This window comes from Phyllobates terribilis, unplaced genomic scaffold, assembly GCF_046119375.1.
Source record: "Phyllobates terribilis strain yellow unplaced genomic scaffold, ASM4611937v1 Scaffold_7__3_contigs__length_470593459, whole genome shotgun sequence".
Lineage (NCBI taxonomy): Eukaryota > Metazoa > Chordata > Amphibia > Anura > Dendrobatidae > Phyllobates > Phyllobates terribilis.
Genome location: NW_027362767.1, coordinates 225,875,756 through 225,887,804, shown reverse-complemented (window position 1 = coordinate 225,887,804; position 12,049 = coordinate 225,875,756). Strand labels below are relative to the sequence as shown.

At 43.6% G+C, this 12,049-nt stretch overlaps 1 protein-coding gene across 2 annotated transcripts in view; it reads right to left on the bottom strand.

The window, feature by feature from the left end:
• The window catches only part of NEK6 (NIMA related kinase 6), a 182,902-nt gene that overhangs the window by 85,283 nt on the left and 85,570 nt on the right, over positions 1-12,049 (bottom strand). The gene's annotated exons all lie outside the window — the stretch shown is intronic.

Sequence of the window (12,049 nt, the reverse complement as noted above, 5' to 3'; positions counted from 1 at the left end):
CATATAATGCCCCATGCAGGATGTCACTTGTTCCCCTCCATATAATGTCCCATGCAGGATGTCACTTGTTCCCCCCCATATAATGTCCCATGCAGGATGTCACCTCTCCCCCCCATATAATGCCCCATGCAGGAGGTCACCCCCCCCCACACATAATGCCCCATGCAGGATGTCACCTCTCCCCCACATATAATGCCCCATGCAGGATGTCACTTCCCCCCCATATATTGCCCCATGCAGGTCACCTCCCCCCCCACATAATGCCTCATGCAGGATGTCACCTCTCCTCCACATATAATGCCCCATGCAGGATGTCACCTCTCCCCCATATAATGCCCCATGCAGGATGTCACTTCTCCCCCCCATATAATGCCCCATGCAGGATGTCACTTCTCCCCCCCATATAATGCCCCATGCAGGATGTCACCTCTCCCCCACATATAATGCCCCATGCAGGAGGTCATCTCCCCCCCCCACATAATGCCCCATGCAGGATGTCACCTCTCCCCCACATACATTGCCCCATGCAGGAGGTCACCCCCCCCACATAATGCCCCATGCAGGATGTCACCTCTCCCCCACATATAATGCCCCATGCAGGATGTCACCTCTCCCCCCCCCATATAATGCCCCATGCAGGAGGTCACTTGTCCCCCCCCCCATATAATGCCCCATGCAGGATGTCACTTGTCCCCCCCCCATATAATGCCCAATGCAGGATGTCACCTCCCCCCATATAATGCCCCATGCAGGATGTCACTTGTTCACCCCCCCATGTAATGCCCCATGCAGGATGTCACCCCCCCCCATATAATGCCCCATGCAGGATGCCCCCCCCATATAATACCCCATGCCTCCATACATATATAAAAAAAAAAATCAAATACTCACCTCACTCCTCACCTGCTGCCGGAGCTCTGGACACCTCACCCGCGCGGGCGTCTTCCCGCTCTCTGCGCTGTGACGACTCAGGAGAGAAAGTGGTGTAAAGACGTCACCGAACCCTCTGACCTGAGATGTCACAGTGCAGCAGCCGAGGAAGAGACCGGAGCTGCTGCGGAGGCACGGGGAGAGGTAAGTATTGTGTCGGGGCCCTGAGCAAGCGGGGGGGAGCGGGAGCCGAAACTGGCACTGCACCGCTCACGGGTCCCATAACACAAAGGGGTGCCCGAAGGTGAGTCGGCCCTCTCAACTGCTCAGGGCCCCAGCACTTGCCCGGGGGGGGGTTGGATGCTGACGCCGGGCCTGCGCGAGGGCGTTATTTTGCTAGAGGAAAAAGAAACTTGCCTGCAGCAATATGATCCCCTCCGCCCGCGCTTGCATAGCAGTATCTATCGATTGCCAAGAGATGCTACTGCGCATTCGTGGCACCATATTGCTACACCCAAATTCTTTTTCCAAAAGCAGAATGGCACCCGCGCGTGCACAGTAGCATCAGCAACCGAAAGATGCTACTGCATGGGCCATTTTGGGGGATGTAAATTTTCAGTTTGCAACAGACATTACAAAGATAGTATTTAAAATGGTAGAGAGGTGACTGAAAGCACAGTGACCTGTCGGAGGCCAGAGATACGAATACATAATGAGACCACCAGTTACAGCCCCTCCCTAAAGTCCCGCCCCAGAGCACGAGCATATCATTATGGCAGAAATGAAAATAAAGATTATATGAAATCTGAGAGCAGTATGATGTAGGGGCAGAGACCCTGATTCCAGCGATGTATCACTTAGCTTACTGGGTGCAGCAATTGTGATATAATCAGTTGTCTCTGCTGCAGATCTAACAGAGCTCCGGAATGCTGAGAACTGTATAACTCCGCCCACATCTCTGATTGGCTGCTTCCTGTGTATGCTGTGCATAGGCAGAAAGCTGCCAATTAGTGGTGGGGGCGGGGCTGGACCAGGAGACACCTAAAAAAAAAACTGCTGATGGATTCTCTTTAATCTTCTCACCCCTTTAACCACTGAGGCTCTGTTCACACAAACACTAAATAGTGCACTGGGCTTAGCAGAATACATAAGCAATAAGGGTCTATTTTACAAAAGGCGATAAACTTTCAACAATGTGCTAAGTAACGAGTATAAAATAGGAGAGCAAGATATTTTTTTCTAGGAAATATGTTAGAAATTGGTTCTCTCAACCAATAATCTGACATATAGGGCTTTTTTTTTTTTTTTTAGATTGCAGAAACCCAGAGCTGTAAAGGCTTCAATAATAACATTTCACATGGATAAACAGGAGTAGGATGAGTAGACTGGATCTCAGACATTGCTGAGATTACATACAAATTCTAGAACAAACAACATTTGCAAGAATTCCGCCTAAATTCTCGCTCAATTTGCCCCCAAAAAATTGGTGCATGCCTTGTTCCTGGCAGTTATGCGAAGTGTCATGGCCTAAATTGCACCAAATTGCCTTAAAAGTTTTGCTCAACACCTTGGTCTAAAGTAAATCTACCTAGAGCTAACCATAAGGAAAAGAATAGTATCCAACACGTCGAGCAAGATGTGCTAAATCTATTGCACAGCTTGGACCTGTGATAAATTTGGCGCAGCTTCTGCCGGCCTGGTCTAGCTTTCAGCTTTCTAAATTTAAGAAAGTAATAATAAATCTGCCAGAACGTACGCACTGAAATGTTTCACCCACTCATTGACTGGTTGGTCTTTCTTAAAGTGCACCTTCAATGGAAAACAAACCTTAAAGGGCTGTGATATCCTAATTTGCAGTAGCTTTGCGGAGACTTTTTTTTTTTTCAAAGTTCAACTAACTGTGACGCCAACCTTTCCCTCCCCTTAATTCATTATCAGGAATGTGTCTGTCATAAAGTGCTAACAGCGGTGCGACCTGTGCAGCCCTCACGGCTGTTATTCTTGACAGTATCAATAAGAGAAAAGTTACATACATTTAGAGGTCCAGAAATATTTGGACAATGACAAGTTTTGGCATTTTAGCTGTTTACCAAAACGTATTCAAGATAGTTATATAATCAATATGGGCTTATAGTGCAGACTCTCAGCCTTAATCTGAGGGTATTCACATCCTAATTGGAGAAAGGGTTTAGTAATTACAGCTCTTTAATGTGTAGCTGCCTCTTTTTCAAGGGACCAAACTGCACAATTATCTCAATAGCTCTTTAAAGGGCTGCATGGGCTTTTCCCTCATTAATGCATAATCAATTAAGCAGGTAAAAGGTCTGGGCTGATTCCAGGTGTAGCATTTGGATTTGGAAGTTGTTGCTGTGAACCCACAACAGGAGCTCTCAATGGAAGAAAAACAGACCATCATTTGGCTGGAAAAAAAATAAGAAATCCATCAGAGAGATAGTAGAAATGTTAGGAGTGGCCAAATCAACAGTTTGGTGCATTCTGCAAAAAAAAAAAAGAGTGCACTGGTGAGATTGGGAACTCAAAAAGACCTGGACATTGATGGAAGACAACAGCAGTGGATGATCACAGAATTCTTTCCATGGTGAAGAAAAACCGCTTCACAACATCCACCCAAGTGAAGAACACTCTCCAAGAAGTAGGTGTTTCAGTATCTAAGTCTACCATACAGAGAAGACTTCATGAGAGCAAATACAGAGGGTTCACCACACGGTACAAATCATTAATGAGCCTTAAAAACAGAAAGGCCAGATTAGACTTTACCAAAAAACCTCAAAAGAAGCCGCCCAGTTCTGGAAAAGCAAAACTAAGATCAACCTGTACCAGAATGATGGGAGGAAAAAAGTATGGAGAAGGCTTGGAACGGCTGAGGATCCAAAGCACAGGACATCCTCTGTAATACATGGTGGAGGCGGTGTGATAGCGCGGGCATGTACATGTATGGCTTCCAATGGCACCGGGTCACTAGTGTTTATTGATGATGTGACTGAAGACAGAAGCAGCCGGATGAATTCATGAAGATACTTTCCACTCAGATTCAAACAAATGCAGCAAGGTTGACAGTACAGGTGGACAATGACCAAAAACATCCTGCGAAAGCTACTCAGGAGTTTAAGGCAAAGTAGTGGAAAATTCTGCAATGGCCAAGTCCAGTAGTGTAATAACTGCGACCAGGCCCGTGCGGGTGGGGGCCCGCCGACCGCAGCACAAACTTCAACTGGATGTGTGTTAGAGGACGCACATTCAGCTGAAATGTATTGCGGCACCGAGACCCGTTGGGTCCGTGCACGGCAATACACGCTGCCGGACAATCAGAGGCCAGCAGCTGACATCAGTGTTCATGTGTCTGGGGGCGCATGGCAGTCCGTTATGCACTCCAGTCTCTGGCACGCTGAAGTCAGCTGCCGGCTTTAGAAGAGGATGCCGTGCGGCGGGGGAGCGGAGGGAAGGAGAGTATAATTTTTTTCTATGCATTAAAGAACAGTGTCAGAATGGAGAACGTATACTGGGATGAGCCCAGAATGGGGAACATATACAGTTATATGAAAAAGTTTGGGCACCCCTATTAATTTTAAGCTTAATGTTTTATAAAAATTGGTGTTTTTGCAACAGCTATTTCAGTTTGATATATGTAATAACTTTTGGACACAGTAATGTTTCTGCCTTGAAATGAGGTTTATTGTACTAACAGAAAATGAGCAATCTGCATTCAAACAAAATTTGACAGGTGCCTAAGTATAGGCACCTCACCAGAAAAGTGACATTAATATTTAGTAGATCCTCCTTTTGCAAAAATAACAGCCTCTAGTCGCTTCCTGTAGCTTTTAATGAGTTCCTGGATCCTGGATGAAGGTATTTTTGACCATTCCTCTTTACAAAACAATTCCAGTCCAGTTAAGTTTGATGGTCGCCGAGCATGGACAGCCCTCTTCAAATGATCCCACAGATGTTCAATGATATTCAGGTCTGGGGACTGGGATGGCCATTCCAGAACATTGTAATTGTTCCTCTGCATGACTGCCTGAGTAGATTTGGAGAGGTGTTTTGGATCATTGTCTTGCTGAAAGATCCATCCCCTGCGTAACTTCAACTTTATCACTGATTCTTGAACATTATTGTCAAGAATCTGCTGATACTGAGTAGAATCCATGTGTCCCTCAACTTTAACAAGATTCCCGGTGCCGGCATTGGCCACACAGCCCCAAAGCATGATGGAACCTCCACCAAATTTTACTGTGGGTAGCAAGTGTTTTTCTTGGAATGCTGTGTTTTTTTGCCACCATGCATAACGCCTTTTTGTATGACCAAACAACTCAATCTTGGTTTCATCAGTCCACAGGACCTTCTTCCAAAAAGAAATTGGCTTCTCCAAATGTGCTCAGCCGACTCTGTTTGTGGCGTGCTTGCAGAAACGGCTTCTTTCGCATCACTCTCCCATACAGCGTCTCCTTGTGCAAAGTGCGTTGTATAGTTGACCGATGCACAGTGACACCATCTGCAGCAAGTTGATGCTGCAGCTCTCTGGAGGTGGTCTGAAGATTGTCCTTGACTGATCTCACCTTTCTTCTTCTCTGCCTTTCTGATGTTTTTCTTGGCCTGCCACTTCTGGCCTTAACAAGAACTGTCTCTGTGTTCTTCCATTTCCTTACTATGTTCTTCACAGTGGAAACTGACAGGTTAAATCTCTGAGACAGCTTTTTGTATCCTTCCCCTGAACAACTATGTTGAATAATCTTTGTTTTCAGATCATTTGACAGTTGTTTTGAGGAGCCCATGATGCCACTCTTCAGAGGAGATTCAAACAGGAGAACAACTTGCAAGTGGCCACTTTAAGTAGCTTTTCTCATGATTGCATACACCTGGCTCAATGAGGTTGCAAAACCAAAAAAGTGCTTTAGTACGTCAGTAAAAAGTAGGTAGGAGTATTTAACACAAGAAAATGATAAGGGTGCCCATACTTATGCACCTGTCAAATTTTGTTTGAATGCAGATTGCACATTTTCTGTTAGTACAATAAACGTTATTTCAAGGCAGAAACATTACTGTGTCCAACAGTTATTACATATATCAAACTGAAATAGCTGTTGCAAAAACACCAATTTTTATAAAACATTAAGCTTAAGATTAATAGGGGTGCCCAAACTTTTCCATATGACTGTATACCAGGAAAGGGGATAGATATATATATATTAATATATCTATCAGGATGGGGCCCAGGATAAGGGACATATATACCAGGATGGAGAGCATATATATACCAGGATGGGGCATGTAACAGTTTGGTCACCCCTGGTCAAAATTACTGTTATTGTGGACAGTTAAGCAAGTTGAAGATGAAATGATCTCTAAAAGGCCTAAAGTTAAAGATGACATTTTTCCTTTGTATTTTAGACTAAAAAATATAGAATTGTCTTTTTTTTTTTCATTTTAAAAATTACAAAAAGGAAAATGGGCCTATGCAAAGTGTGGGCACCCTTGGAGATTTGTGTACTCAGATAACTTTGACCAAGGTCTCAGACCGTAATTAGCCTGTTATGGTTATGACTTGTTCACCATCATAGTTAGGAAAGGCCAGGTGATGCAAATTTCCCAGCTTTATAAAAACCCAGCCTCCTCTAACCTTGTGCCAAAAAACAGCAGCTATGGGTTCTTCTAAGCAGTTGCCTAGCACTCTGAAAATGGTGGAGGCCCACAAAGCAGGAGAAGGCTATAAGAAGATAGCAATGCGTTTTCAAGTTGCCCTTTCCTCAGTTCGAAATGTAATTAAGAAATGGTAGTTGAGGAACAGTGGAGGTCAAGATAAGATCTGGAAAACCAAGCAAAATTTCAGTGAGAGCTGCTCGCAGGATTGCTAGAGAGGCAAATCAGAACCTCCGCATGACTGCAAAAGACATTCAGAAAGATTTACCAGACTCTGGAGTTGTTGTACGTTGTTCTAGTGTTCAGAGACACCTGCACAAATATGACCTTCATGGAAGAGTCATCAGAAGAGAACCTCTCCTGCATCCTAACCATAAAATTCAGAGTCAGAAGTATGCTAAAGAACATCTAAACAAGCCTTATGCATTTTGGAAACAAGTACTGTGGACAGATGAGGGTAAAATAAAACTCTTTGATCACAATGATGAAAGGTATGTGTGGAGAAAAAGGGCACTGAATTTCAGGAAAATAACATTTCGCCAACTATTAAGTATGGAGATGGATCAATCATGGTTTGGGGTTGTGTTGTAGTCAATGGCACGGGGAACATTTCACGGGTAGAGGGAAGAATGGATTCAATGAAATTTCAACAAATTTTTGATGCAAACATAACACCATGTGTAAAAAAGCTGAAGTTGAAAAGAGGATGGCTTCTACAAATGGATAATGATCCTAAACACATGTCAAAATCCACAATAGACAACCTCAAGAGGAGCAAGCTGAAGGTTTTACAATGGCCCTCACAGTCCCCTAATCTGAACATCATTGAAAATCTGTGGCTAGATCTCAAAATAGCAGTGCATGCAAGATGACCAGGAATGTCACAGAGCTGGAAGAATTTCCCAAGGAAGAACGGATGAAAATCAATCAAACAAGAATAGAAAGACTCTTGTCTGGCTACAAAAAGAGTTTACAAGCTGTGATACTTACAAAAGAGCACTACTAGGCAGTAACCATGCAGGGTGCCCAAACTTTTGCATCAGCCCATTTTCCTTTTTGTAATTTTTAAAATGTAAAAGATAAAAATATACACTGCTCAAAAAAATAAAGGGAACACTCAAATAACACATCCTAGATCTGAATGAATGAAATATTCTCATTGAATACTTTGTTCTGTACAAAGTTGAATGTGCTGACAACAAAATCACACAAAAATCATCAATGGAAATCAAATTTATTAACCAGTGGAGGCCTGGATTTGGAGTCATCCCCAAAATTAAAGTGGAAAAACACACTACAGGCTGATCCAACTTTGAGGTAATGTCCTTAAAACAAGTCAAAATGAGGCTCAGTATTGTGTGTGGCCTCCACGTGCCTGTATGACCTCCCTACAACGCCTGGGCATGCTCCTGATGAGGCTGAGCATTGTGTGTGGCCTCCATGTGCCTGTATGACCTCCCTACAACGCCTGGGCATGCTCCTGATGAGGTTCAGTATTGTGCGTGGCCTCCACGTGCCTGTATGACCTCCCTACAACGCCTGGGCATGCTCCTGATGAGGTTCAGTATTGTGTGTGGCCTCCACGTGCCTGTATGACCTCCCTACAACGCCTGGGCATGCTCCTGATGAGGGTGAGTATTGTGTGTGGCCTCCACGTGCCTGTATGACCTCCCTACAATGCCTGGGCATGCTCCTGATGAGGTTGCGGATGGTCTCCTGTGGGATCTCCTCCCAGACCTGGACTAAAGCATCCGCCAACTCCTGGACAGTCTGTGGTGCAACGTGACGTTGGTGGATGGAGCGAGACATGATGTCCCAGATGTGCTCAATCAGATTCAGGTCTGGGGAACGGGCGGGCCAGTCCATAGCTTCGATGCCTTCATCTTGCAGGAACAGCTGACACACTCCAGCCACATGAGGTTTGGCATTGTCCTGCATTAGGAGGGACCCAGGGCCAACCGCACAAGCATATGGTCTCACAAGGGGTCATCTGTGGACGTCGGGCCCTCATACCACCCTCATGGAGTCGGTTTCTAACCGTTTGTGCAGACACATGCACATTTGTGGCCTGCTGAAGGTCATTTTGCAGGGCTCTGGCAGTGCTCCTCCTGTTCCTCCTTGCACAAAGGCGGAGGTAGTGGTCCTGCTGCTGGGTTGTTTCCCTCCTACGGCCCCCTCCACATCTCCTGGTGTACTGGCCTGTCTCCTGGTAGCGCCTCCAGCCTCTGGACACTACGCTGACAGACACAGCAAACCTTCTTGTCACAGCTCGCATTGATGTGCCATCCTGGATGAGCTGCACTACCTGAGCAACTTCTGTGGGTTGTAGAGTCCGTCTCATGCTATCTCGAGTGTGAAAGCACAACCAACATTCAAAAGTGACCAAAACATCAGCCAGAAAGCATTGGTACTGAGATGTGGTCTGTGGTCCCCACCTGCAGAACCACTCCTTTATTGAGGGTGTCTTGATAATTGACAATAATTTCCATCTATTGTCTATTCCATTTGCACAACAGCATGTGAAATTGATTGTCAATCAGTGTTGCTTCCTAAGTGGACAGTTTGATTTCACAGAAGTTTGATTTACTTGGAGTTATATTCTGTTGTTTAAGTGTTCCTTTTATTTTTTTTGAGCAGTGTATATATATTTTTGCCTAAAATACAAAGGAAATGTGTCATCTGTAACTTTAAGCCTTTTAGAGATCATTTCATCTTCAACTTTCTTAACTGTTCACAATAGCAGTAATTTTGACCAGGGGTGCCCAAACTTTTACATGCCACTGTATATACATACTAGTATGGGGGGTGGGATCCGGTCCAAATCTTGCACCGGGGCCCATCGGACTCTAGTTACACCACTGGCCATGTCATCCCCAGATCCCAACCCCAGAGAGCTGCATTCACAGGCTTAAGACAAAACTTAAGGCAGAAAGACCCACAAACGAGCAACAACAGAATTCACTGCAGTAAAGGCCGGTAAAGCATGACAAAGGAGAAAAACCGGCGTTCGGTGACGTTCATGGCTTCCAAACTTCAGGCAGTCATAGCCTGCAAAGGATTCTCTAAAAGGTATTAAAAATTAACAATTTATTTATGATAAAGTTAATTTGTCCAATTAGTTTTGAGCCCCTGAAATGAGGAGGCTTTGTAGAAAAATAGCTGCAATTCCTAAACGTTTCACAGGATAATTTTGTTCAATCCCTTTAATTAAACGTGAAAGTCCCCACTTCAATTCTATCTCAATTCTTTCATTTTAAATATAAAATAGCAGCCTGCAGAGCTGTAATCACAAAGATTCAGTCAATGTACAAATATTTCTGTACCTAACTGTATTCAGTGGATATGTAACCAAGTCCCGATAACTCTTTCCACAAACCTGCTAGACCACATTATACAGGGTGGGCCATTTATATGGAACCAACGGATACTGGAAGCCTGTGCTAGCATTTCTTCTGCGGTGTTGCTATCAGTGTGTCAAGAGTGGGAGAAGAGGGTTGCATTGACAATCCAACACAATGGGCAGCACTTTGAGCACATTTTATAAGTGGTCATAAACTTGTAAAAAACTCATGAAAGAATAAAGTTACATTAAAACCAAGCACACTATTGTTTTTCTTATGAAATTCTCAATAAGTTTGATGTGTCACATGACCGTCTTCCCATTGAAAAAAAATAAAGTTAGATCCAAAATTGCCGACTTCAAAATGGCCGCCATGGTCACCACCCATCTGGAAAAGTTTTCCCCCTCCCATATACTAATGTGCCACAAACAGGAAGTTGATATCACCAACCATTCCCATTTAATTTAGGTGTATCCATATAAATGGCCCACCCTGTACATCACTCTTCCCCTCACACAGCAGAGACTACATTTGTAATACAGTGTAGATGCTGCTGTTATCAAAAGACTTTATTACCAAGTCTCTCTACAGATACAGCCAATCACTTTGTGAGTTTCAAGTTCTTTTGGCTACATCTCTCAATATTGCTCACTCAGCAGGCAGGAAGTAAAGGACTGGAGGAATTATTTTCCTACTCTAACCATATTAAAATAACCCGAGTGTGCAGTCTGAAAGTGAATGAATATCAGGACTGAGTATTATTTTTTTCATTCTAAGTTAGAAACTTGAATTTACACACTGAAGTATTTGCTGGGCGATGTTCTGGTTTTGATATAAGCCCCCTCTGGGCTCATAGCGACTTCACCGCAGGACTCGGCTGGGACAATCCGCTCTCCTGCTCTCTCCTGTGAACGCTGCTTAAAGACTTTCACATCTCTGGCTTATTTTCCAGGCGGCACTGGTATTCCATGGGACATAATGTACTACGTCTGCTAATGTGACAGTATGTTCAGAAGTGGTTGGATCCTGATCCTGCAATTGTTCCTAGCTGGTGAACCCCAGTCACATACTCGCATACATTTTTAGCATCCTTTGACGATAATGTGAACAAAAGCCAAAGTCGGTACAAGCTGATGCTTGTGGCAGGAATGCATTTTATAGTACATTTATCCAGGATCTCCCCTTATATGATACCATTAGCATTCAGATGACACATAAGGGACAATATGTGCTGCTCAGAAAAGCCAGACATACTATTCTGGGCTGTTGACTTTAAAATACCCACCTTTAGCCAAAGCATAAAAAAAAAAGTCCCCAAATATACAAACTAGTGCAAATAATGGACCGTCTGCCTCTGATCACTATTCCGAGAACTTTTTTCATAATTTTTTAACTATGGAAAAAGCCAGCTAGAATCTGTTGCTATGAAATATCAGAAGTTGATCTAATGTGGATATCACCTTTAAAAGCACATATTCACCTCTAGGCTATTGTTCACACATGTTGGGTTTTTCAGAGTCACAAAATCAGAAGTAAAACCTAATCTCTGGCAGGAAATTAGCTGCGTCAAAAATGCAGGTTTTGCTGCGTTTTTTTTCAGCGTTTCTTTCAATGTCCTTCCGTCTCTATTTATGCATGTACATAAAAGTTCTGTGGGAAAAAAAAGAACCCCATTCTGTTTTTGCCATGAAAAATGCTGAAAAAACACTAAAAAAAATGCTGATGCAAATTTTGGTGCGTTTTTTTGATTAGTTTTTTCTGCGTTTTTTTCACCATCCATTACTTACGCTGAAAGAAGTGACATGCTCCAAAAACCCAACCAAGGCACAAAATACTCAACAAAAAAAAAAAGATGATGTGTGAACAGAGACTTCTGGTTTCCTATAGATTTTGCTGGTACAGGAAAACGCAGCTGAAAATGTGCATAAAAATGTGCAGGAAAAAAACGCTGAAAAACCCAACATGTGTGAACATAGCCTTACTGGAAAACTACATAAACGCCATTCTTATTATTGGATTATCTCTTTACAAGTGGAAGTATTACTATCCAGATCATGGCAGACAATCACAGCCTTCTTCATCGTGATCTTAGTGTGCATGCAGCCAGCGAAAGACGGTGCTTGCACTAGATCTCATGGAGGAGAGGCAGGTCACTGAAAGAGGAATGACCTGTCAATCATAGA